The following is a 15,659-nucleotide window of genomic DNA, read 5'->3' on the forward strand; positions in this document are numbered from 1 at the left end:
ATAAACAAATTAGAAGGATTGGTTCAGGCCATGACAGGAAGCGGGGAGCTGACCATGCCTCATTATGCCGTCTTCCCTGTTGGAATTAAGGAAGAGCAGCATTTGACATCAACACAGCCTTTAAGTCTGATAAGAAACATTTACACTCTATTCTCTCTGAAGCCAGCTACCTGGAGGCTTCATCTGCATATAAAACTTTGGTCTCCCCAACATCTTATCATAACCCAGATATTCCTTTCTATTTCTAATAACTTTTTCAACCAATTGCCAATCATAAAACTTTAAAATTTAACTATAACCTGGAATGCCTACTTCAAGTTGTCCCACTGTTCTGGGATATTCCAAACCAATATATAGCTTAAGTGTATTTAATTGATGTCTCATGTTTCCTAAAATGTATAAAACCAAGCGGTAGCCTAACTACCTTGGGAACAAGTTGTTCAGACCTCCTGAGGATGTGTCATGGGCCATGGTCACTTATATCTGGCACAGAGTATATCTTTTCAAATATTTCACAAAGTTTGACTCTTTTGTCAACAAGGTATTTGAAAGAAATTTAGCGCATTATGCTTCCTTCCTTTCTCAAACCTTTCTTATATCCCAATGCTATTTCATTGCCTTTCTTGGTTGGATAAAGACATAGATTTTTGGAATTCCACAATATAGAATCCATAGAAATAGCTGACCCTAAATGATCCAGGAATTTTAACTGTAGGCATTAAAGGTCACTTATAACAAAAAGTGATGGACATGATGACATGTCCATCATATTCTTGATGACAAGTGATGACATGATGGACATGTCAGAGCAGAAAGAGAATCTGGGCCTAATGGCTGTGTAGAGAATCTGGACCTGATAGCCGTGTAGAGAATCCGGGCCTGACGGCTGTGTAGAATCACCAGTCTAACCTCATGGTTATCTATCTTGAGTCCTCAGTATGAGAAGAAAAAAAAAATCTCTGTGGTTTAAACCTCTGGTAGTTAGTTGGTTTTGTGTTCCTCGCATTTGTAAACATTACTAATAAATATGCCTTTCTCTACTATTTGATATTTTTAGCCATGTGCATCCAATACTTTATTAAAATTTTAAATGTTAAAGTGTAAATGAGTTAATTCAGTAATCTGCAGAGTCTCCACCTATGAAAAGTTTATAGGCTAAAGAAGAAGATCAAAAGTCCCTTTTTCACTTACTTAGGGCCAAAAAATACCACGGACTATCCAGAGAAAAGTTCGTTGTAAGATCCACACACGGTTAGTACAAGACAGAAAGTATTTTGTCATTGTCTTCACATTCAGTGATATCAGCTCATGGAAAGTAATTCTACTTAATTATATCCACTGCTGAAGACAAGATTTATGTTATTTGAAAACACATTATGATACATTAATTTGGAAAAAACCTACAATTATAGTGTGGGAGGAATGGAGACTAAAAGACATGGCAGCATTATTGCCATTAATATAAACAAATTAGAAGTAAAGAGGTGATTTCTGGTTAATTTAGTTTCTTTTGTCACTGAATGTCCCTTTAAAGGGTAGTTGACCAATTAGTGCACATTTATGCATTATTGATTATCCATGGTTAAGATACTTCCCTCTTGGGAGTACTTCTATGGGATATATAGAAAACACTTTTAATTTAAATACACTCTCTAAGAGTGAATCTTATGGCATATGAACTCCAGACCTAATTGGAGATGAACTCCAGACCTAAAATTTCATCTATTATTCCAATTTTTTCAAATAGTACTACAGAGGTGCCAAAACACTCCAACCGCACATGAGAATTAAGTTTCAGGGACTAGCGTAGAAGATCTGAAGTAGAAGAGATGAAGGAACCTGGAATACAGCAGTTTAAAGGCTGTTATAAAGATAGAATGTGATTTGAAAATCCAACCAGCAAAGAAAAACTATAAACTTCACATGAAATCTGACTTGCTTCTGGATTCAGCAGCCCATTATAATGCTTATCAGTTCTATTTAAATAGCTCCTCTCAAGTTGACTTTTAGACTTTTAGGCTTTTTTAAAGTGTTCATATTGAAGATTTCTGAAGCAAAGCAAAAACAAAGCTGGTGTAACTGATATTCAACTGTCTCTTGTAAAGGTGAAGAAAGTACCATACTTCCCTCCTTTCTCTTGCTTTCCTTTTTTTTTTTTTTTTTTTTCTAAAATAACTTTCCCTACCTCTATAATTTACTTTTTCAGTTGACAAAGTCTAAGTTCTATTTCCCACTTTGGGATTTATATTTGAATTCCTTATTGCATCTCAAACCTGTGAATTGTTTCAGGAATTATTTCTATGTCCTTGTTATATATTCTTTCAGAGAGAATGAATCACAACACAGAGCTGATAACAGTTAATTGTACAATATTTGAAATACTCTTCATCTCAAAAAAGGGCAGAATGCTTGGCAAAGACTATTACACAAATAATTGACTCTTCTCTGAAAAATATCATCTGCACTCGAGGAAATCAGCATCCATCACACCATGACAAAAAGCAGAGCCTCCTTTTCTCATCACCAGCACAGCTGAAGCATGAAATATGAAACAGAAATTTCTGAAAGCAGAGATTTAAAACATGTCGAAGTTGCACAGCACTTTAGATAATTAATGGCCACCTACACTTATTCCGCTTGTTTATTTTATGGCTCAGAAATGTAGTAGTTTTCGGAAAACTGCCTTTGTATACATACTGAGAATCATCAGTGGGTATATATCTAAGTGCCGATCCCACAAGGAGTAAAGCAAATATTACATTATAAATTTTTGTGAGGATGATGACTCAGTTGGGTGCTTTAACTTAATTAGGTGGCTTCTGAAAACCACCTATTGTAGAAGTGTCTGGTCTCAGAAGCGGGAGAGATCTGCAGGAGCTGTGCACTATGGAGGTACGTGGTCGGGTTGAAGGAATGCTACAAATCAATGATTCAAAGTCACTTCATCTCGCTGGGCTTCACTTTACTCCTCTCTAAAATAGAAGATTTGCCTTTGGTAAGCTTTCAAGAACTTTCTGACTATATAAATTCAGGGTTTTGAAAAATCATTCTCAGATGATTAGTCTCTGAGTCAAAAAATCGACCTGTTCTGAATCATGCAAATACTTATTTAAAAGCTATAATATATAACCAAGAATCTCGGAAAGCAAAAATAATAAGTTATCAAAAAAGGTATTTGTCTTTGTGAAAAAAAATCAAAAAGAAGAGATAATATGCATATGACATCCTAAAATAGGATTAAACCAACAATTCTTGCTACCTCCATAGATTAGGCAAATAAAAGTTTTCCACTCTTTCCATTAAAAACTGCTTCATTTAATTATATTCTATCCATGAAAGAAAAGTAATCTTGTATACTACAAAGCCACAGTTGTTTATTCTCCTGTGGATTAACCCTCATTTCACTCCTGAAAAAAAGAAATGTGGGTTCCTACTTTCTGAATATAAAGTGGATTTGTTCACCAAATGAGATTAAAATATGAAAAATGATGTATCTTTGTTCTTCTCATTCATGTTAGAATAGCTTGCCACTTTGTTACCTTGAGTCAAACTGTTAAATTTAGTTACTGGCCTTAATTTATCTTTAGCTACTATCTGTCCAGTCAGGGAAACACCCTTTTTTCCTTCAGTTGCCTTAAATATAGGTTTAATCTCCTCTCTTTCTCTCTTCTGCCATCGCTCCTGTCTAAGCTGTCATCTCTGAGTTATTCTTTGCTAGATAAATGTTTTCCAAAAATAAAAACTAATAATTTTTATGTTTATCATTGCCACCACTTGCCCCTCTCAATGGCTTTTTAGTATTTAGACTGAGGTTCTATAAGTTTTTGCATACTCTAGACCTCTCTTGAAGATGATGGCTCAATGCTAAGTTCTAGTGACACTGGCTTCTTTCAGATCCTTGATAAAAACAATGCTTTCTCTCCAAGGAGTCTGTTTTATAGTTCTGGGATGACACATCCACTCTCTTTTAATCTTAATAAAACCTATTCTACTTTTATACTTTAACACCACACCATGTTCTCAGGAATATGTTCCTAGACAACCTAACTCAATGCTATATCTGCCTTCTTCATAAACAAAAGCATACACTTACCTAATACCAACTGCTTATTCTGAAAAGCACTTAGTTTAATTGTAATTTTATATGTATAGTCAGTTCTCATTATCCACGGTGGTTATGGTCTGTGAAACTGCCACCAATACTGAGTTAGTGAATACTGAATAATTGCTCCTAGGAGAAATACAGGGTTAGGTTCCTGGGAGCCTCTGGTCAAATTTTTGTCAAATGATCGATACATAGCCTTTTTTGTGTGTGTTACTGGGTAACATCACCTTATTTAATATGTACTGGTGATTCACTGACATTGAGATCACATTGGTACTTATAACTCATGCCTGAACAAAGCTCACCTAACACTTGCATTTTCTCCCTAAGGTACAACATGGCCTTCTTGTGCTTAGAAACATTAGACAACACTTCAGCCCTAGGGTTAGGCACTGTTTTAAACAATATCAAAAAAAAAATAAAAAGCACAAAATGCAAAAAATGTAGCACAAAATAGGCCACAAAAAGAACACTGGTTTACACAGTGTTGAAACAAGATTCTTACTCAGAGTGTCACCCTGTTTGACATCAGCCTGGAGTGTGCATGGCTGCCACCAACTTTTTTTGCTCTCTATACATGTCCGTAAATAATTGCAAAAGTGCAGTGAGTATTGATCTTGGGATTATAAATAAATTTTAGCACTCAGGCAAATTTGCAAATATGGAATCTACAAATAATGAAGATCAACTGTATTTATATAAGCATCTGGTTAAAGTCTATTTCTCCACCCTACTGTAAGCTCCATGAAACCAAGAATCATTTCTCACCACTGTGTTCCCAGCACCTGAATGATATAGACACACACACACATACACACACACAAACCACTTGATACATATTTTCATTAATAAAGCAGTACTAGATGTCACTCAAAACAGTGCTTCCCATCCTGAAAATCTTTCACTTGGTTTTCATTCCCCTTCACAGAAAATTCAAGTAGTTTGTGTTTTCACTCAATCCTTCAAACAACCTTTATTCTGTTAAAGAATGATACAGCACAACCTAAAAATCCAACGAGTTGGGAAAGATATGACAAGATAATCATAAGGTCGCTACTACTACAAAATAAAACACATTTCAGAAACCTTATGTTCCTTCTAGAAAAAGGCTCAGAACAAACTACTTTTTACCTCAAGTTAATTTAAACAGTCTTGAATCCAACATCATGTCTTCCAAACCATATCTGTTATCTACATGAGAAATCTGTAAATCAATGCTGTCTCTCTCCTACCTAAAACTTGGTAATTGATCATAAAAAAAATCTACTTACAAATAATTTTGACATTCTATTGTTTAAGATAAAGTCAAGCTTCTTTGAATAACATTCATGTTTGACCCTGGTTTATTACATCCATTATATTTTCTGGCAACACACACACCCCTCTATGGGACTACTTTGTGTTCTTGAAGTACATCCTGTTCTCGGGGGTTTTCATGCTGCTGAAAAACAAGCTGTTTTTCCCATGAGAGATCTGACTTTCCTCACCAAACTAATTTCTTACTTGTCTATCAAGACCACTCAAGCATTACTTCTCACTTCCAATCCTGCCTCCAATATCCCAGAGTTAATTTTACCTGTATGCACTCCCATGACACCCTGAACAACTCTCCACATTTGCTGTTTCAATCATCAGTTCCTTTGTCTGTCTCCTTTCTGGGGATGGGACCCTGTTTGACTTCTGTTCGTATCCCTAGTATCTAACATGGATTCTGACATACAGTTGAGGATTTGTCAGCATCTGTAAAATAAATGTTATTTTATTTTAGTGTATGACTCTTTGACTGATTGACTCACTAAATGAATGAGTGAATGAACAAAGACACTGGGCTAAAATTGAAGTGAGCACAAGGCAAATTTCTAGCACAAAGGATGTATGGATGAGGCTAAGAAATATTGGTAAGGCTTTTTGTTTTTTATTTGGGGGATCTGCATTGTGTGGACTCTGTAACAGCATAACTCTGTGTTCCAATTTTATAGATTTAGATCCTAGTTTATGTTATTAGAATAATTTCATTGTATTATTTATTTATTTATTTTGACATAGGGCCTGGCTCTGTTGCCCAGGCTGGAATGCTGTGGCACAATCTCGGCTCATTGCAACTGCCACCTCGCAGGCTCAAACCTTCTTCCTACCTCAGCCTTCAAATTAACTAGGACTACAGTAGCTGGAACCACCACATCCAGCTATTTTTTTGTATTTTTTGTAGAGATGGGGTTCCACCATGTTGCCCAGACTGCTCTTGAACTCCTAAACTCAAGCAATTCACTCACTTTGGCCTCCTAAAGTGCTGGGATTACAGGCTTGAGCCACCACTCTCGGTCAAAACAAATTTCTTAATCACAGTTTATTCTACTTATTGCTTATCTTATAAAGAACTCACAAGAAAGATATTCTCCATAAACATAAGAACATGTATAAACCAGTGGGCAAGTATTCTGGAAGATGCACATTATACTCTTGTAATCATGTTTCTTGATTCAACTGCTTAATAAGGAGTATGAAAATCTTTCTCAAGAAGGGGATAATTTTTAAAAATAATGCCCATCAACTTTTTAATAAAAACCTCATTTTACCATTCTCACACACTTCAATTGCATTTTTCAAATTTGTAAATCTAACAATGGAAACATCATTTTATAATGGCTAGATGATATTAAAATGTTTTTGTGCCATGTGTCAACATTTCCATTAACCACTTCTGTTTTCTCAGATGTATAAATCAGTTATGATTAACTATTAATTGATGAGGTCTTTTTAAAAAAGAAATAACAAAAATAATAGAGTATTTACTCTTATCACAGACATACTGTTGCATTATCTGGAGGGCACAAATGGAATGAAAAAAAATTTCTTTACAGAGAGTATAAGATGCTGAGTTATATTTTTCTAACTCAGTTACACACAGTAGAAAAGAATAATGAAATCAATATCTGTAAGAGACCACTTCATAATGGGCAGCATATTATACTAGCTCAGCTGAAGTATCTCTGCTGAGAAGTCTGTTTATCCTTAGTCTGATTTAATTGGGTTGTTTTTCTTTAAACATTGAGGCAAAGTTTGCAAATTTAGATAATTAAATAAATGTACTATGGTTTTGCCTCATTTGTACTTTGCCACAGTAGATTAAGCCTTCTGATTATAATTTCTGTATTTGTCTTTAGCAGAACTATGAAACATATTGCCTAAATTGAATCTGTGTTACAAAACTTTTAGGTAAAATTAATAAAGTTCTCTGTAGGGTATAAGACAACAACAATAATTTTAACTAGATTGAATAGAAAATATATTCACAAATATGTACATATACATATATTTAAAATATTATTTCAGATAGCAAACTTGTTAACCATGTTGACCTGCATTTTTAGTACTTAGTTGCTATAAATAATAAGCAAAGTCAAAAGTATTCAAAATTCTCTAAAATTTATTTTAAATAGTATGAGGTAGGCACATACCCTACTGAGCTTCAGTTATATGAACATAATTAACCATATTTCACTTAAGTAATTTTTTGCTAACAGAATAATATCATTTGCCTTATTTTCTACAGATTACAATGGTTCAAAATTTGAAAACACATTAATGCATTGCACCATAACAAGATTTTTAATTAAAATAATATATATGTATGTATCCTGAAAATATTTATAAAAAGCACTGGATGAAATCTCGTAGTCATTTCCGATTTAAACTCTCAGCAAACTAGAAACTATAGTAATGAAAAATGTGAGGTATTGGCATAAAGATACACAAATTAGTTAATGGTGCAGAACTCAAAAACAGGTCTTCACATATGCAAAGTGATTTTCAACAAAGGTCCAAAGGCAATTTAGTGGATAAAGGATAATTTTTCAACAAATAGTACTAAACAAGTGAATAAAATTGTGCTGAAAGAAAATAAAAAATGAAATAAAATGTCTTACTTTGTTTTCTGTTTCTTCAACAGAACACCATAGTAAGTAATTTATTTCAAAAAATTATTATTTACAGTTATGGAATCTGTAAGGTTCAAGAGTATGGCACTGGCGACCGGTGAGGGCCTTCTTAGTGCATGATAACATGGCGAAGGGCATTACGCAAGCCATGATAGCGAGAGTGTGTGTATCAGCTCAGGTCTACCTCTTGTAAAGCCACTGGTCCCATCATGAGAGCCCCACCTTCATGACCTTATGTAATCCTAGTTACCTCCCAATGGCCTCACCCCAAATCAACACACAAATTTGGGGATTATGCTTCCAAAACATCAAATTTAGGAGACGCAGTCAAACCATAGCACAAAACAAAATAATGGAATAACAAAAACTTTAACACATACCTCACACCATATACAAGTATTAACTCAAAATGAAATATAGACTTAAAATATATAATTATATACCAAAAATAAAAATTCTGAATTCTTTAGAAACTCACCAACATTCCAGCTTCAAATCATATTTGGTATTTTCTGCTACGTATTTAAATTTATTCTACTTTCTTAGGAGATTCCTTTGGTGCTTTAGTGACCTCTTCATACATAAATGTGATATTTTCCTGATCATCTCATAAGGCACCTCTCAATTTTTGTCCTGCATGCTGAAGTTATTTGATTCAATTATTTTCTTAATGATAACTAAAGTTCAGTTTATTGTCATGAAAGCTTGGCAAAAGTTTGATAAGAGAACATTACTACTATATTTTTTGAACATTGTAGCTTGCTAATATCACTACCTCTCCATTTTTCTTCATGGCTGAATTAATGACATTGATGATAATTTAATTTTTTTCCTTTTTTAAAAAACTTGGAAAAATCCTTTCTTTCCAAATTAGCTTTCAATGGGCACAATTTTTCCATCCCAAATGCTCACATACTGAGCCAAACTCTGAATAAATAAATAGGTTGTTTTTAGATTTACCATCTTTATTTGCTCAACTGAATCACATAAATAAAACTGATCAGAAAACTGCATTATATGATAAAAGACTGATGTGTACATCCCAAATATTCCATTCAATAGCTGTGACAATATATATCCCATTCCTACTTTACAAGTTTGTTGGGTCTTGGATAATGTGGAAGCCCTTTGAACACTAAAAGCTACAGTACAGGTTAAGTGTCTCTAATTTGAAAATCCAAAATCCAAATTGCTCCAAAATCTGAAACATTTTGAGCATCGACATGATGCCACAAGTGGAGAATTCCACACCTGACCTCATATGATGGGTCACAGTCAAAATGCAGGTGTACAACACAGTTTCTTCAGCCTGCTGTTGCTGCTGTTTCACAGCTGATACAAGTATTCTGGAGACGCCACTGCACTGCTGAACACATTATATTTTCACTTTTATAATGATATGCCATTTTTTTACTGCTAAGTACCTACGCGAAAGTTTAAGAAAATAAATGTTTATCTGTAGCATATAAATTCAGAGTCAGGACTGATGATGATGCCAAACAACCAGAGTCTCCACATGGGGCACTGAGATATTGACATCTTTGCTGATGGTTCAATGTACATAAACTTTGCTTCATGCACAAAATTATTTTAAAATATCATATTAAATTATCTTTAGGCTATGTGTGTAAGATATATATGAAACATAAATGAACTTTGTGTTTAGACTTGGGTCTCATTTTTAAGATATTTCATTACGAATATGCAACATCTGAAGTCCAAAAACATTTCTGGTGTCAAGCATTTCGGATAAGAAATATTCAATCTGTAGTAACAAATGAAAGGGATAATCTTTGAGCAGTTTTCACCTGCTTAACTATTTTTTCCTGTAATAACTCACTCTTCATTACTCCAGTATAAAATTTCTTCCTCTCCATCACTGGAGACTCATTAGACCATCTCTATCAAAATCACTATGGAGATGAATATCTTTAAGATTCTGGAAAACTAGATCTAGACTTACTTTCACATTATGGGATATGGCCTAGGGATTTAAATTTTAATAAATATCCGAAATAGTTCTTTTTCTTATTAAAGTTTGGGAGACATTAATCAATGTGTTTTTAATCTCTTTTTATTTTTTTTCTTTAATAGAATCTTCATGTTGTAGATGTACATGAAATTGGCCAAAATTTTCCTCCCTGTTTATACAAACATTCTTTGAAATGTGACTTTGCAGCTCCTCCCATCAACAGATAGAATATGTTTCTCCACCTCTTGATTCAGACTTGCTTTGACCAGTCAAACGCTGTGGAAGCAGCAGTATGCCAATTTCAAGACTAAGCCTTAAAAGGACTTGGGCAGTTTCACACTCCTGGAGCACTCCCTGTAGGATGAGAGGTCCCAGGATGACCTCCCCTTCATAATAAAAATTCACCCATTTGCTGTTAACTTAAATACACATATCATTTATGTATTTTTACAACCTCAGATTCTCCTCTGACTCTTAATAGGCTGTGTGTCACTGTATCATTATGACTATTATTTAAAATATGTATATTAAACACAATTTTTTCTTTAACACTCATCTGAAATTATACTCCAATTATGCATGCTTTTCTAAGTAAATAAAATGGACATATAAGTGATTTTCATTTTAAATTAATTTCACAAAGCAAAGATAAAGCCCCAAGTAACAAATTTTAACCCACATAATGATTAAACCTGGAACTGTCTTTCAGTTTAAGTATTTGTAGCACTGTTGTGTGACTATAGAATATACATAATCTAAATTGGTTTTCAGTAGCTCCAAACTCATCTTAAAGCAACTATTAATTGAGTATGTTTAAATTTACAACATAATGCACCATATACTATCTGGAAAGGAAGAAATAGCAATAAAATTTTCTCCTTGGCCATGGACTCTTCTCTGCTACACTTTTTGACTTGACAAATTCAGTCACTTATGTACTCAGTTCAGATAACTCCAAAATCTGTGTGTCCAACCATGGCTTCCCTTTGAAGCATCAGATATACTGTATCAACTACAGTAAGTCCTCACTGAATGTTGTCTAAAGGTTCTTAGAAACTGTTACTTTAAGCAGAATAACTATAAGGAAACCAATTTGACCACAGTCTAATCGATCCAAAGAAAAGTGAAATTCCTATGGCATATTTCTGGTCACATAAACATCACCAAACTTCTAAATAAAGACCAAAACACTTCTAACACTGAAACAAATGTGAACTATACATACATTTAATAAAGATTAATAAAAACAAGTAAGATCATGATTTACCCAATTATTCCAGTTCAGGGTTGCAGGTAGCCAGAGCCCATCCCTGCAGTTCAGGATGCCAGGCAGGAAAATGCCCTGGGCAGGATGCCACCCCATCATAGGACACATTCATACCCACATCACTCTCACTCACACTGGAACCCTGTAGATGTGCTGATGAACCTAACATGCACATCTTCTGGATGTGGGAGGAAATCAGAGGACCTGGAGAAAACCTAGGCAGGCTTGGGGAGAGCATGCAGATCCCCCACAGACAGTGGCCCTGACTGGGAAGTGATGAGTTTTCTTTACCTAATTCACATTATAATGAAAAAACATTGGATGAAACAATGTTATTCAAGGTCCTGCTGTACTTATTACATGTTTAGACTTTGAATACTGTAGGCACCTGTCAAATTATAAATAAAATTCATGGTGATATTTGGGCTTAAACTTTTAGCTTGACTTTTTCAAGATATTGTTTAAACTTTTGTGAAAATCACATTATGGCACAATACAATTTTTTTCTCAAACAAAGCAAAGTATGTATTTTTTGGAAATATCATAGTTCTAAAGATTAAACCTCCATGGCATAAATAAAGCAATTTGACAGCAAGAGAATGCTTAGAAATGTTTTAAAGTGAATTTCCATCATAAGCCACCTACTATTTAATCTTTCAGAGTTAAATTTAACATTTAACAGATTACTTCAACACCTTTATTTAACAGACACACTTTGCCTAGCAACATGGACATTTAATCTGTTTATTTTGTTAACAGAAGTTATGTACAATACATCTGAATAAACAAAGATATTTTAGGTTTGTGAGATTTATTTCAAAATTTCTTCTTAATTAAATCTGTTTCTTTGCTTAAAATCTAACATTTCTGATTTTATATTTTTCCTTTTCAGAGAGATATTTATAGAGTGATTTCCATGTTAAAAAATACTGATGAGTTTAAAACTCAATATTTCATTTCTCCAGCAAATCTCAAGTAGAAAATGTTTTCTCTTTTAAAAAGCATTTAACTTTCAGGATGTTCTTTTCATATAGCCTATGTTTATAAATATTTACTAAATAAATAAAGAATACTTTGTTTTACAAACAAACATTCTATTTTCATAATATTCATATAAATGACCAATAAATGCAAATAATGGTACTAGCAATGCCAGAAAGAGACGGAATAAACAGCTTTGTTGATTTTAGTCAGTAATTTCAAGTTGAGAACTTGATAATGCAGCAGCAAAGAATATCCTCATATTGTCTGCATAACAGTTTATTATAATAATATCTGTAATTGTTTATTTTACAAAGTACTTCTATGTAATGGTAAGAGACAATTTTTAGGTAGACTGACAATGCTCTCTACAAATGGGTATTAATTTCCAAGGAGATGAAAACCTCTTCCTTTCACCATTTACCGTGGCAACAGAAAAAAGAAGGATTCTGAATAGTCACAGCAGGAATTTTGCAGATTTGGCAAAGATACACATAAAATATTCCTGCACTCTAGGTCCTCAACAAGATTACACGTAATCAGAAAATGGCAGATTTTTGAAATTGTGCCTGAACTTGGAGCATTCTATAAACAGCATTAAGGCAAAGACCGAGTGGCTTTCTTTTTCTTTCCATTTTAATATTAGCCTTGATACCAAAGATTCTCCTTTCCTCTTAAAGTCCCAAGATAAACTTGAAGATATTGGACCTGTTAGAAAGTAACATTCTTTACTGAAAACAGTACAGGAACCCTGTACAGGGCCTGTGAAGACAAAGGTATGAGGCCAGTCTCCCCACTGGGCTTTTATTGGCTCTGCAAGTAGAGCTTGATTTCTTAAAGGGAAGCATAGCCTTCCAGTCAAAGCCTTGGTAAAATAACATTTTTTTTCCAATTGTATCTTGTTGCAAAAGAAAAATGGATTCTTATTGCAATGATGCAAAAAACTATATTGCCATACATCAAGAATACTCACAAATAGTTTCTAATGCTACAGGAACCAGGCAGAGAGAAACAAACATGCTCCAAATTTTGATTACAGAAGTATACCTTGCTTAATTATTAAAAGTGGTAAATAGTTCAGAATACATTTCCTTGACTCTGGAAAACAAAACAAGGATCAGCAATATTCCAAGCAAAAGTCAAAAAGCTGGCTTCAGCCTTCTGGGTTCAATCCATTTCATTAATCTCTTGTTTGGCTTGAAATTTGTGAGTATTTAGCTCTTCACGAGTCCTGTGCATTTTCCTTTATTCCAATGTTACAATCTCTAATGTTATTAGAAACCTGATTGTCCCAAATACAATCAGAAATTGTATTTAAGAGCACCTGTCAGAGTGCTATAGCTCATTATAAACCATCTTTTGAAAAGGATCAAAACAAAATAACAATCATCTGTAAATAGCAAAGTGTCCATCATAGTTACAGTTGGAAACACGATTGACAAAGAAGTTTGGTTATCTCCATAGTTCATAACAACTTAGCATAACAACCTTAAGAAAACCTTGTTGTGTTTTTATTCTAATGCTCAATTTACAGAAAAACCACATAATACCTTTTTGAATTTAGTCAATATATTCACACAGAGAACCTCTTCTGCAAGACTAATTTCTACAATCCTCCTACCACTAGTTTGAACCTTCAGCTTTATCTTACCTAATTTAAAATAATCTGTTAACCCTAGGCAAAAATTTACATTTCCATGCTGTCTTATAAGCTTTTACAAAAAAAAAAGTTTACTGTTCTTAGATACCTTGCATATAAATCTATTTTTAGTAGTTTCAGTTACACATTATAATGGTAACACCTACCAATTGTTAACTTTAAGGTAAAACCTGGCAAGTTGCTTTAATTGTGTGCTAACTGCAGCCAAAATGTCTTCTTAATTAAGGATGTGATTAGTTCCATATGTCCCCAGGCCTTACCAATTGTGAAGCCAATGAGTCAAATAGTTTTCAAAACCCAAAACGCAGTTTATAACCTTAAAACACAGCAAATCTTGCATCTGACCTGCATTGTTTAGCCCACCTATTTACAGCTTAGTAACACCTGCCTTTTACCAATAATCTTTAAGGTTGTTATTATTTCTCAAAGATTAAAATCATGTGAACTGAGAGGTACAAAGGCTTTTATCTTCCCTTAAAAATATTTTATCCAAGCATTTGTTTAGGCTTGAATTCAGCTTTAGGCTGAATTAATTAGAGCTCTTTTTACAAACATCACGCTCTCACACACAAACATAACCAAACAGACAGGCACGAGGAAAGCCAGTTCCCTGGTGGGCCCTTTAGAAGACAGGGTTAGGAAAACATGCAGATATCAAACCAGAAAGGAACTTATTCCCTAAGAAAGAATTGCTAAACAAAACCTTGCTACCAGAGTTACAAGTCATGCCAAACAAGATTGCTTGATTTCACAACCAAATCTTTGCAGAGAATATAAACAGTGACAGTTAGGGGTTCCTGTTCTAGTAAAGCATCCTCTCAAAGGATAAAACTTAAAAAGCTACCTGCTGATGGGGTAAGGAAAATAATGCCTGAGGGAAGAACCTCTTATTCTTATTCAACCGGTTCCTACACCAGGGAGAAAAGTTTAATTACTGTCCAACGGAGATGAAACCCTTGGTGGCATAAGAGGGAGGCTACAGCAGTGCAAGGCTGGAAACCAGCCAACTAGCTATGCAATGGAAATTGCACAGGCCCCTATGGCTATGCATCCCAGCCCAGGCCAGGAGGCGGAAGCGGTGATGAGGGGCTGCTCGCTGGTCCATCCCAAAAAAGGAAAGAAAAGGCCATGAAAAGGCTCCCAACTTCTGGGAGTGATGGGGGTTTTGAGTGCAGTTTCCCATAGGTCAGAAGTCTGAGGATGAAAAGGATTAGAAACCACAGCGAGATGTGCTGGGTCCCCATTTCACTCACCACTTCTTGAGCCACACGTTTGGCACCAAAATGTTGCAAGACTTTTTCTTAGTTTAGCCAAGACGGGGTCCTTGTCCCAGAGCCACGAAAGTTTAAGCTTGCAGACGGTTTGAAGGGGGAGTAAAGCAAGGTTTTACTGGGTGAAAAGGAATACAAGGCGGAAACAGGGACTGTCCAAAATGACAGAATCCCTGCTAGAGTGCTTTCTCCTTGCAGTTTGAATGTCTGGTTTCATACCGGAAGAGGAGAGGGCAGACTCCTCCCTGCTGCAAAGGGCGGGAACTTCTGTGGCTCCACCCCAGTGTGTGCGTTCCTCCCAGGGCACAGGTCAGCTGAGTTTTGTTAGGGATCTCCTCCCACCTGGCTTTCTCATTAGTTACCATTGCTTTAAGGGTGCTTTGTCTTCAGGATCATACTGGTAAAGCTAGTATGAGTTTCATCTGTTAAAATTCTTTGAAAAAATGCTTCAGAATCTTGATCTCA

At 34.8% G+C, this 15,659-nt stretch overlaps 1 long non-coding RNA gene across 1 annotated transcript in view; it reads right to left on the minus strand.

Annotated features, from left to right (window-relative positions):
* Positions 1-15,398, minus strand: part of LOC105718004 (uncharacterized) — a 92,476-nt gene extending 77,078 nt beyond the window's left edge. Inside the window, exon 1 of the long non-coding RNA XR_001107637.2 lies at positions 15,177-15,398. This is a non-coding gene — a long non-coding RNA (uncharacterized LOC105718004). The remainder of the gene's footprint in view (positions 1-15,176) is intronic.
* Between the last annotated feature and the right edge of the window lie 261 nt (positions 15,399-15,659).

The sequence above is a fragment of the Aotus nancymaae genome, unplaced genomic scaffold, assembly GCF_030222135.1.
Source record: "Aotus nancymaae isolate 86718 unplaced genomic scaffold, 86718_ANA_hifiasm-v0.15.2.pri h1tg000040l, whole genome shotgun sequence".
Lineage (NCBI taxonomy): Eukaryota > Metazoa > Chordata > Mammalia > Primates > Aotidae > Aotus > Aotus nancymaae.